At 32.1% G+C, this 12,134-nt stretch overlaps 1 pseudogene; it reads right to left on the bottom strand.

The window, feature by feature from the left end:
* Positions 1-481: 481 nt before the first annotated feature.
* Positions 482-1,157, bottom strand: LOC127121704 (uncharacterized; annotated as a pseudogene).
* Positions 1,158-12,134: the final 10,977 nt, after the last annotated feature.

The following is a 12,134-nucleotide window of genomic DNA, read 5'->3' as shown; positions in this document are numbered from 1 at the left end:
TACCCCTTTCTTTTCTTCTGTGTAGAGGTTCATATTTTAGGTTTAGTTTTTCATGGACCACATCTCTCTCTCTCTCTCTCTCTCTCTCTCTCTCTCTCTCTCTCTCTCTCTCTCTCTCTCTCTCTCTCTCTCTCTCTCTCTCTCTCTCTCTCTCTCTCTCTCTCTCTCTCTCTCTCTCTCTCTCTCTCTCCCCTCCTTTTTCTTCTCTTTAGTTTCGTCCCGTTTAACATCTTGATAAGTCATGTCAAGACTGCAACTAGAGTCCGAGACATCAGTAATATTCATTAAATGAGGTAGCATGATTTGATCATTTTCTCTCCCACTTCAAATGTTAGCCTCAATTGTTTCACATAGATGATGGTCCTGACAGTAGCCATAAAATGTCTATCTAAGATGATGGGGACATGAAAATCCTCCTATGTGTAAATTATCACAAAGTCAATAGGTTTATAGAGGTGCTCGACCCTAATGGGAACATCCTCTAGAACCCATTAGGCATATTAATCGACCTATCCGCAAGTTGCAAAAAAATATTAGTTGGTTTCAAGTCTCCTAGTTCTAGCCTTTTGCATATGGATAAGGGCATAAAGCTTATGCTATCCCATATATCACATAATGCTCTTTCAAAGCTCATAGCACCTGTCTCACACAGAATCAAAAACAATAAAGTACCATAAATAAGCACAATTTTCTGACTAGAAGTGAGATAATTTCCACCTAGTCCATACTGTTGATTCTGAGCAAACCTATCAATCTCAACATTTTGCTTTCAAATAAACTATGTGTCGCACCACAAGTAGAACATCTCAATCATTTGGAAGCTTCTCGAATTTATAACTAAGAGAAACATGATACGATGGATCACCTACACATTCATTGTATTAATACCCACATGAACACATTCGTAGATTCCGGTGTTCAAGACAGCGAATATCTCTTCCAAGCGCAACTTTTTTGAATAGGGTGAAGTTTTTTTTTTGTTGTTCTTTTTAAATGTCGGTGGAGTTAATGGTGAATTTTAGAGGGTGAATGGGTTTGATATTGTGGCAATGATGGGTTTTGGAGAGGAGGAAAAGGGAGGGGTTGGTGAAATGGAATTTGGGTTTGAGAGGGTAGATTTGAGAGAAAGGAGTTGGGAGATGAAACATGTAAGCCATTGTTAGAGTTTAGTTTTGTTTCTAGCTAGTTTTGCGATGGTACCACTTCCAAGTAAGTGTTCCGCCTACGGTTCTCTATCTTCACTCTTTCAAAATTTATCCCAATATTAAAGGAGAGATTCTCACATAACTCAAAAGTATCTCCTTCAAAATTCATCAATATGAGATGATTTTCCCACTCAAAGAACATCCCTACAACAACGGTGTAGGCCGCACATAGCTCTTTTCTTTTCCTTGTTTTTAAATTTTTTTATCCTCCTTAGACACTTCGGAAACTTCATTCTTTCTCTTTTAGGTACTTCTATCTTTAAACCTTATATTCCTCATTTTCCCTTTCTCCTAAGTAGTAAGCCTTAACAACTTACATCGTTTAATCAAGTATTCTATTTACTCATTCAACTAGATGCACTACTTAGTTTTGTGGTTGTTGCCTTTGAGAAAACAGTACTATCATAACCTATTAAGGTTGGGGCGCTTTTGAACCTTTTTTGGGAATTTGACCCCCTCTTCGCGAAACTCTGCATTGATAATCCTCTCCAAATGTCTTCCATTGATGTATTTAAAGGCATGAGATATAGTTTAAAGGTTGGGCCCCCTCTACACTTTCGATTGGGTTTGTGGTATTTCTGTTACACTGTCCCTTCTTTCAAAATCTCCCATTTCTATTATTGGCAGTGCTATTGTTTCCTTTAGTTTTGTTTGTTTTTCTTCTATATATGACCTTACTTCCAACCAATTTTTCCTCATACTATATATACTTCTCTACCGTTTATAGCAACATTATAAATGTTTATGGCGTAAACTTTGACCCAACTTGGAGTCCTAAGCTCAATAGGTATTTATTCATCTCATCGTTTTCACCTTTCACCAAGATAACATCCTCGTTAAATGTCTCTATGTATGATCATAGGGGTTCATCTTTCTTTTGCCTTATTGATCCAAGGCTCTCCACAAATTATGGCTTCTTCCTTGACACAATGAAATGAATGGCAAATCACCTATGAATTTTTCACCATGAGTCAACATATTTGGCCCTCAAACTTTGGAACCATGTCAGCGCACCTTCCTTAAAGGCAAAGAGAATAGCTTGAATTTCTCTAGGTCGTTGTTCCCCAAAAGTTTAGAAGGATCTCAAAAACCTCCACATGTTCATTCAGGTATGTTGTCCATAAGGTTTTTAGAACTACCTACAAATAAGGTATTCATTTATTCTTCAAGCAAATGTGTTCTAGTTAGGATAATCTTCTTCATCCCTAGTTATTTCGGAAGGGAACGAGGGTAACGAATATCCCTTGAAACATACTCAAAGAGAAAGCATCAGATAATATCAATAAGATCAAAATAACAATTAGACACAGAGAAAAAGATGCAACAGATGAACCAAAGGAGTTGCTCTAGCTTCTATCATATGGATGTCATTGGCCAAGAAATCTCAGAATAATGGCATTGGCCAAGAAATCTCAGAATAATGGCATTGGCCAAGTCTTTTCCATATCTCAGGGATGTTGCCTACTTCTAAGTCCATAGGTTCAGATTAAGTCATAGACAGAGGTTCAACAGTCCACCAATGTAATTTTTAAGGTTTTTGTTTTCATTAAGTATTTTAAGGTCCTAAGACCACAAACAAAACAAAATCACAAGCACAAATATAATGCAAATAGAAAATCTGGCTCAAGTGAGCAAAGTAAAAATGACTGAAACATAAACAAATTGCATAATGTAAATGACAATGAATGATAAAGTGCATAAATTTAAATTGTATTAAATTAAATGGCATTAAAAATAAAGTCAATACAAAGAAATATTAGTCATTGTTAGTGGAAGAAGAAAATTATTTAAGTCATTCTTTGGAGAACACTTAACCATCCACTAACAAGCATGAAGATATGAACCTAGACATCATCCATGAGAAGGGCTCCAACTTGGATACATCAAAAAGTATGCCACTAGCTCTCATAAATGGGAAAGATGTTAAATCTTCACACAATACCATGAGGAATGGGAGACTTACAATCTCACCTACAAAAATGCTATGCCTTTTGGGACAAATTTAGCTCTATGTTAAGCAATCGTAATTGGACTTATATAGAAATCACAACTATATGAGGTCGGGCAATAATAATATTGGTGTTAATGCATGATAGAGATAAGGTATAGAGACCAAGCTCCTAAAGTATACCACACACAAAAATAAGAGGGGATAAACCTATCTCAATCAAGCTCATGTTGATTCATCTGACACAAGGTCATTGATGAATCAAATGGCATTTATTTTTGAGAAATCATTGGCCAATGAGAGATTGGGGAAGAAATAGATGAAGATGAAGAGATGAAGTGAAAAAGAATCCCAAATTGATCAAGGGATGAACTTCATTTGATCAATACCATCCATTCATTTTGAGGGATGAAGTTCAAACTTCATCAACCCCCTAAATCCAATGCTATTGATCAAATAAATGTCCCATTGAAATAATATCAAGGCTAAACAGAAGACGAGTCAAGTCAAAGTCAATCAAATAGCTCAACACAATTTTGAAGCAATTAAACAATTTAAATTCAATTTTTAAATGAAGAAAAATAATTTTTAATAGGGGAAAAACCTCAAATCCCTTCAAATCACCAAATAAATGGTCAAGGGATTTATCATAGGTCCAACAAGGTCAAAGGACCTTAGACTAAACTTTTTGGCATTTTTGAAAAGTCAGAAGTATTTAAAATCAATTAAAAACAAGTTAAAAATCATTAAATTCACTAAAAATATCAAACTCAATCCACAAAAAAAAATCAGAAATGGGAAGAGGAAATTATTTTAATTTTTTTGGTGAAAGTCCCATATTTTTTGGATTAAAATTGAAATTATAATAAATTAAATAAGAAAATGGTATTTAAAATATTAAAACAGAAAATCAAATAAATCAAAAAACAAGGGTCATCAGACCTCCCTCATTAATTAAGGTGGCAGATCTGATAGCCACACACATCATGCCTCCCATAGACCAAAGTCAATGCGTAAGTACCAATGGTAATCAGAATCAAAGGTTGAGATTATAACGTGGCCAATGGATCAAACGACTTGGACAATGCTAACGCACCATCGGAGCCCTAGCTTCGGTCGTCTTCTCCGTACATGTCATCGGACTGGTCATGACCAAAGCATCACCAAAACTAATGGATCATATACCATTTTGAAGAGAAAATCATGGGGATCTCGAATCTGACCTCCAATTTCTTCAACTCTCACTGTATAAAAAGATATGTGGAGTTGAAAATTGAGGTTCCATAACTGAGTTGCTTCGATTCAACCTCAAAATAAATCAATCTTATTGCCTATATTGGTAGGAATTCAACCAAGAAAAAATCAAGCAAAAAGGTTGAGAAATGAGTGAGAATCGAAGAAGGAAAGTTTAAGAAATTTCACCTTCGGGTGATGAATTCTGAGCTAGATCTTGATGCAATTACACTTGGCCTTACTTCCTCTTGCTTACAGAAGATGATTGAGATGAAAAAGGATGTGAACCCTTGGAGTTTTAGTTCACAAAAAGAATTTGAACTAGAAGCTCGATTTCAAAAAAACCTTCAAGGTGTTCTTTCAATGGTTCCTATGGGATTGCTAAACAAAGCTCGGGCAAGGGTTTCCCTAATTCTGAGGCAATGCCAATGTATTTATAAGCTCATGAATTCATTTCCACACCATTTGAAATTTTGGCCAAATTTAGAATGTTTGTGTGCATGGATGCATAGGCATGTGCTTAGGCCCAAATGATTATTGCAATAAGTCCAAATTCATGCACAAAACATGTCGAGATCATAACATAAAGCCATGCAAAGGTGTTTCAAAATTGAGTTCAAATGTTGCCAAAATAAGCCATCCAAAGTAACTATGCGCAAGTCCCTCAAATTTGATACAAATGGAATGATCTTGGACTCTTTGGAAATCTACCATGAAGGGGAACAACTTTGATGTTTGAACTTTTTCTATTTGAAGCTTGGAACCTGGTGAATTCTGACTTTGAAGTTGGAGGAATTAAACATACTTGAAAATTTTCTAAGTTAAAAGTCAAATGACCTCTTTTTCCACCTTGAATAACTTTTTTTATGAGCTTCAAAAGACTTTGGTTCCTCCTATAAAGTTGCAGAAATTTTAATCATCTTCAATTTGGTCATAAATTTGACACCATTTGGAGCTTGCATGATGGAGTTATGGATTTTAGAAGTTGAGGAAAATTGATTGTTCAATGATGAGGACGAAAATGGACCTATAATGTTTCCTCATGGAACATGCCCTTGAAAGTAGAATTTGACCTCTATCAAAGAATAAATTTTGAATAATACATCTTGAAATTGATCTTTAAACTTGGATCATATTCATATCATAAAAATTGAGCAAGTTATGGTTCTTGGAAGTTGACCTTCTATTTAGGGCACATACAAAATGACATATAATCTTTGACCATAAAAAATGACTTTCCAAGAAAACTTAGCTCTTGAGGCAAACATGAAAGTTGTTTGTAATGTCATAAAGAGTAACTTTAATCTTAGAATAATTTTCATATGACAAATATTGTAGGAGATATAGTTTAGGGAACCCTATATTTGACCAATTGACTTTTCTGGTCAACCTCCTTGAACCAACTCGCAAACTTGAAGCTCTCTTGCTCTTTGGAGCTCATGGAAGATCGTATATTCTAATGATGAAGTTTAATGGAGTATACCATAATATCTTTGACCAAATGTTGAAGAAACTTGATGAGTAAGGCACACAAGATACCCAGATGAATTAGGGCTTTCTTGACAAACAAGCTTCAAACTCTTGATGAATTCTTGATCGAAATGACAAATGAAGAACATGGGGATCCATATATGATGCTTAGAACCAAAGTGAACCTTTTCTAACTTGATCCTTTGCACTGAGGGTCTCAAACCCTAGTTGTGAACTTGATGAGGCACATGTGGATGCACACACTACCTACAAAAGAAACAAAACTACACTAGACATATTTTTGGTATTTTGTTTAGTAAATAAAGAAAAATAAAGTATGATACAATCACAAATGTTTGGTGATCTCTCCCAATGCAAATCCAATGAATGATAGATGAGGAGGATACCAAAGTGTGATCTCAATGCCAATGCAAATATGATGAGATGGCATGAGGGATCTTAGGATCAAAATTGGGGTCTTACAATTAGTAGGAAATCCATAATCTCATAATGTTAGGCTTGATATGAGAAGTACAAGTAGGCAATGGATGTTCCACGAGGCTATCTGTCTCCTGAAATATATGTGGTATAATAGAGTGAGTGGATCAACATTCACACACTGTATGAGGCTAATTATGCCTCGATCCTTATTTATTTTATTCATTTGATACCCAAGTGCTAGAACTTAGCAGAATTTGAGTAGTCCTAGATAACCTATTGACCGAGAGGGCTTGTGGTTTTAGTAGGACTCTAGGAGATAATATTATCTCATCCCATGTTATTGTTTATCTTTTCAGCTGATCAGATTTCACAAAAAGAAAAATGCAAGATGACCTGATGGATGTAAGGAGACTTTTCTGTTTATTCTGTTTTTTCGCTGCCTATTCTTAAGATTCTTATGTTTCAACATGTTGTATATGTGTGCACATTGGTATAACTTATGTAATTCTATATACTTATGTCAGATAGATGTTATCTGATGTAACAGTACTAGCGATTAATACTCTAAATGCGATTATTCTAGACAATATCATATTTATGGTGTTATAGTTGATATATCTTAAATTATCTTAAAAACATGTGAATTTTAGCCACTAAACTACTTGTCCAAAAAAATATACTAAAAACTTTTTTATATTTCTAATATTTGTCTCATTCAAATCATAGATTTATCTTTGAGTAATTTTATGTCCCTACACTTTTTTTTTGGGGGAATAATTATAGAATTTTAAGTTAGAATTGTTGGATCACAATGTAATATTATATATGTTAAAGACATTATTTAATTAATCAAAACCGCAGTAGTCTATGTAATATTAAGTATGCGGCTAAAAACATAAATGTCATGAAATATGAGATTTTTGTATAGATATCATAAGTTAATATTTAATTTGATGAGATACCAAATTAGAATATTAAAAACTAAGAAATAACCTTAAGATTATTTATAGGGGTTACGGTTAATCAGAAAAATTATCTCTTCATCCCCACCAGATGAGATTCAAAGAGTCATAAAGAACCCTATAATTGAAAGATCACGTATCCAATAACCTTCAACTATTTCAAATGAAAAATTAAGGTATATTTTCGCTTTCTTTCTCATAATTGTATTTAAGTATGAATATAATGAATATGAGTCGATCGTTTATCCGACTCATAGGAATTTATTTAGAATTATATTCTTAATTTTTATATCGATATAAATCATAAAATTATCCAATAACATAATAAATCAATAGAAACTCTTTATTATTTTCTTAATTTTTTTCTCGAGTTTTATCTTAGTTTTCTCAAACCCTCTACGTTTTATCTTATAAAACTTATTAAAGTACTACAGGTGATAAGTGATAGTTTTGGAGAGTACAAATAGTTTGAATGTCTTGTTTCAAAAATTTGCTGTCGTTTTAAGATATGCTTTATTGTTATTACTATAGCTTATAGCTATTTCGAGGAAAGCTTATAGCTATTTCGAGGATGTGTTGCATCAACTTGCATGTATAATATGACAAACTTGCATATATAATATTACCATTCAAATATATGAAGGTGAAGATAATCAAACTCAATAAAAAATAGTGGTGGTAGCTAAGTTTTATTTAATATATTTTAGTGCCAAAAGGTAGGAACGATATATTTCTGAATATGTCATATTTACGGGTACATGATGTATCAATGGATATAGAGGCAGTTTGTTATTTATTTTCAATATTTTATTTTATTTTATTTTTAAAATATGATTTTTGTGTGAAATAATATTCAAAATTAGTATAATTTATTTGAATTTAGTATTTATAAGTAAAAAGAGTAATTTTTTATTGTATAAAGAGTTATGTCGATCTGTAACATCTTAAAGATTTATTATTAAATTAATTTAATATAATCAAAATTACATAAATTTTAAAAATTGTTTTTTTATAGAAAAACTATTTAAATTAATATTTTTTTATGATAACTATCTTGCAAAATTTAAAAAATTTATAATAAATAATTTAACATTCACAATGAAGAAGTAATTCCAATTTTTTTACTTTTTGATATTATTTAAAATATTTTAACTTAAATAAAATACTTTATAAATCTATATCATTTTAATAATTTTTTGTATTTTTTATTGAAACGATGAATTTTGATAAAGTTATTTTAAATTCTCTAAAAAAATATTTTTTCTTTGTTAAAATATTTTATTCAAAAACATACAAAATACATTATGCAAGTGTTTTAAGATATATTTTTAAAAAGTTTCAAAACATTGTTTTTGATGTTTCTGATGATACACTTTCTATTTAACTTATTTGTTTTTTCTTTCAAACTTCATAATCAAATGTCATTCCAACAACCCACACTATAAAATCTAAAAATGTTGTTAGAAAGTCTTTAGATTCGTTTCTTTGTTTTGGTTTTGTCCCCCTCTTTTATTGTAACAGTTTTTTTGGTGCTATATAATGTTATTAAAAATATATATTATAGTTATATTCACATTGGTAGTCGCTAAGGTACACCAACTTTTGTACGATGCTAATGAAATATATTCTTTTTTGTGGAGTATATATCATCTTTACTTTTTAACATCAAGTTTGATATTGAATTTTGTGTATATTTAATTTCTATTTTAAAAGTTTCAAAAGTAATTCTAGGAAATTCTAAGATGTAGAATTGATTTTGACACATTTGATTTTTCAAAAATAGAATTAATTAATTTTAAAGATTTGTAACTTTTGAATTTAATTATAATTTTTATATTCAAATTTATTATTTAAATTATTTTTACAAGAATGAATATAAACATAAATTATTTTATTTTTAATCATAATTAATTTTATAAAGTTTATTTTCTTCGGTGCATAACCAAACAAATGTTTTGTCAAAGCAGAACTAAATGCATACTAACACAATAATTAGAATGTGTTTGGTTTCTATTTTAAAAGAAATAAAGCAATTTTAGGAGTGTATAGTTAATTTTGAAGTGTTTGACTCATAAAAATAGAATTTATTATGACTTCTACAATAATTCTACTTAAAATTAAAATTTATACATTGAGTCTAAATGTAATTTTAACTAAAAAATTTAATGTTCGATTCATTTTGTATAAAAATATCCTAACATTAATTATTTTGTTTTTTCATGTTTAATTTCATAATCAATTTTATAAAATTATTTATTTATTGTCACGGTATAATCAAACACCTGTTTAACCTTGTTAAATATGTAATTCTATGTGACAATCATAAGTGTGTGTTCGATCAGAGTCGAACAATGTCTATATTAATTGTATTTGACAGAAAATCAAATAGAGCTTGTCGAAGCATGTGGTTATCAAGGAATTAACTTCGACAGAGTCAGACTTAACATTTATTTTGTTTTGTTAGTTAGTTAGAGATTACTTGGTGTGCAAGTAATCTCATGTATAAATAGAGAGAAACTCTATTTTATTTACAAGAAGGTTTGTAATAGCATTGTGTAGTTTTTAGAAATCATAGTTGTGATTAACACACATTGTAATATTTTGAGTGCAGTTTATACAATAATACAATCTTCTTCTTCTTCCTCCATTTCTCTTCTTTTTTTCAATTGTCTCGTTTTCTTCTTTCATTTCTCCGTGTAATGTAGAATCATCTTGCAACCAATGAGTGGTTGTTTTACTTGAGTAAAGGGTGGAGAACAAGAGGCGTGATCAATCAGAAACATTGGTTCTTGTTCATCAAGATTGATTTGGTTAACTTCAAGATTTGAGTTTTTCCAACATCTGGTATCTAGAGTACTGACTGTGTGATCTTTGGGACACATTGAACCACGATGATTCATCCGAAAGAGCATTTTCCAACGAATCTTCCAATCTTGAATAGTAAGAATTATGAGAATTCATGTAAACATATGAAGGTTGTTTTTTGTTTTCAAGATCTTTGGGATCCTGTGAAAGATGTAGTAACACCAATTGAAGAGAATGATACGGATGAACAAAAGGTTGCACATAAAGATTTGAATAGGAAAGATTATAAATCTCTCTTTATAATCCACCAATGTGTTGATCCAGACAACTTTGAGAAAGTTAGTGATGTAGACTCAACAAAGGAAGCATGTGACATCTTGGAAAAATCATTTAGAGGCGTTGAGAAGGTGAAAGAGGTGAGATTACAAACTCACTAAAGAAGGTATGAATTACTTCAGATGGAAGAAAGTGAAAGTATCGCTGATTTCTTCACTAGGGTAACAAGATTGGTGAATTAAATCAAGATGTATGGAGAGCTATTGACATCAAGATCAATAGTTACAAAGATCTTGAGGTCATTAGATCCAAAATTTGATCATGCGATGGTAACCATAGAAGAATCGGAGAATTTGTCAAGTATGACAAAAGAAGAGCTTAAGGTACGCTTGAATCCCACGAACAAAGAATGGCTAAAAGAACTGCAAGCAAGTCAAAGACTTGTATGGCCCTGCAGGTTCAGACGACTAAAGAAAAGAAAGGCAGAGGAAAATAGAATGGAGGCAAAGGCAGAGGAAACCATCAAGAAGGTAGTTCATCAAATCAGAAACAATATTCAAACCAAGGCCATCACAGATGTGGTGGTGCAGATAGAGGAAAAGGCGATGCAAGAAATTTTGATAAAAGTCATACTAGGTGCTACAATTGTCAAAAGTATGGTCATTACGCAAGTCAATGTCGATGAGGTAAGAAAGATCAAGAAAGTGATGCAAGGCTTGCAGAAGAAGACGAAGTGATGCTAATGGTCACAACAAAAGAAGAAGAAAGATTTCAAATATCAATGGTATCTCGACTCAGGTTGTTCGTGATACATGAATGGAAGAAAATATTTGTTTATCAACATCAGTGCCTCGTTGAAGAACAAGGTAAAATTTGAAAATAACAATAACCTATCTGCTGAAGGTATTGGTGATGTTCTGATCAGGAGAAAGGATGATAAACAATCAGTAATTTACAAAGTGTTGTACATACCTGACATGAAGAGTAATCTGCTAAGTATAGGTCAGTTGATCGAGAGGAAATACAAAGTATTTATCGAAAATAGAATGATGAGAGTGATCGACTTGAGTAACAGGTTAATCTTGAAAGCTCATATGTCTCGGAATAGAACCTTCAGAATTGAACTTGATGTGTTGGAACACAAGTGCTTGGCGACTGCAGCTGGAAGAGATGAATGGTTATGGCATTACAGACTTGGTCACTTGAATTTTAATGACATTAGTAATATGAAGAGGAAGACCATGGTTTCAGACCTACCAAAATCTATATTCCAAAATAAGTATGTGAAAAATGTGTTCAAGCAAAGCAACATAAGAATAACTTTAGCAAGGATGTAAGAAGCAAATCGAAATCCACTCTCGAGATGATCTACTCAAATGTGTGTGGTCTTTTCCAGGTAGATTCACTTGGAGGTAACAAGTACTTTGTTACATTTATTGATGATTACAGTTGAAAGTTGAGGACCTACTTAATAAAGAAGAAAACTAATGGGATTAGTGTTTTCACCAAGTTCAAATCAATGGTGGAAAGATACAGTGGTCACAAGATTAAGTTTATGAGGACAAATGGAGGTGGAGAGTATGTGTCAAAATATTTCGACACACTATGTACAAGAGAAGGAATTATGCGTGAGTTAGTGTGACCATATACTCCTCAATAAAATGGTATTGTTGAAAGAAAGAATATAAACATTATGAATATGGTGAGAAGTATGATAAAAGGCTAGCATCTCCCAAATGAGTTATAGGGTGAGACTGTGTCGAGTGCAACATACATATTAAATATATGTCCGAC

The sequence above is a fragment of the Lathyrus oleraceus genome, chromosome 2 (genome assembly GCF_024323335.1).
Source record: "Lathyrus oleraceus cultivar Zhongwan6 chromosome 2, CAAS_Psat_ZW6_1.0, whole genome shotgun sequence".
NCBI classification, from domain to species: Eukaryota; Viridiplantae; Streptophyta; class Magnoliopsida; order Fabales; family Fabaceae; genus Lathyrus; species Lathyrus oleraceus.
Note: the sequence above shows the minus strand (reverse complement) of the source record. Positions and strands in the feature narration are given on the sequence as shown.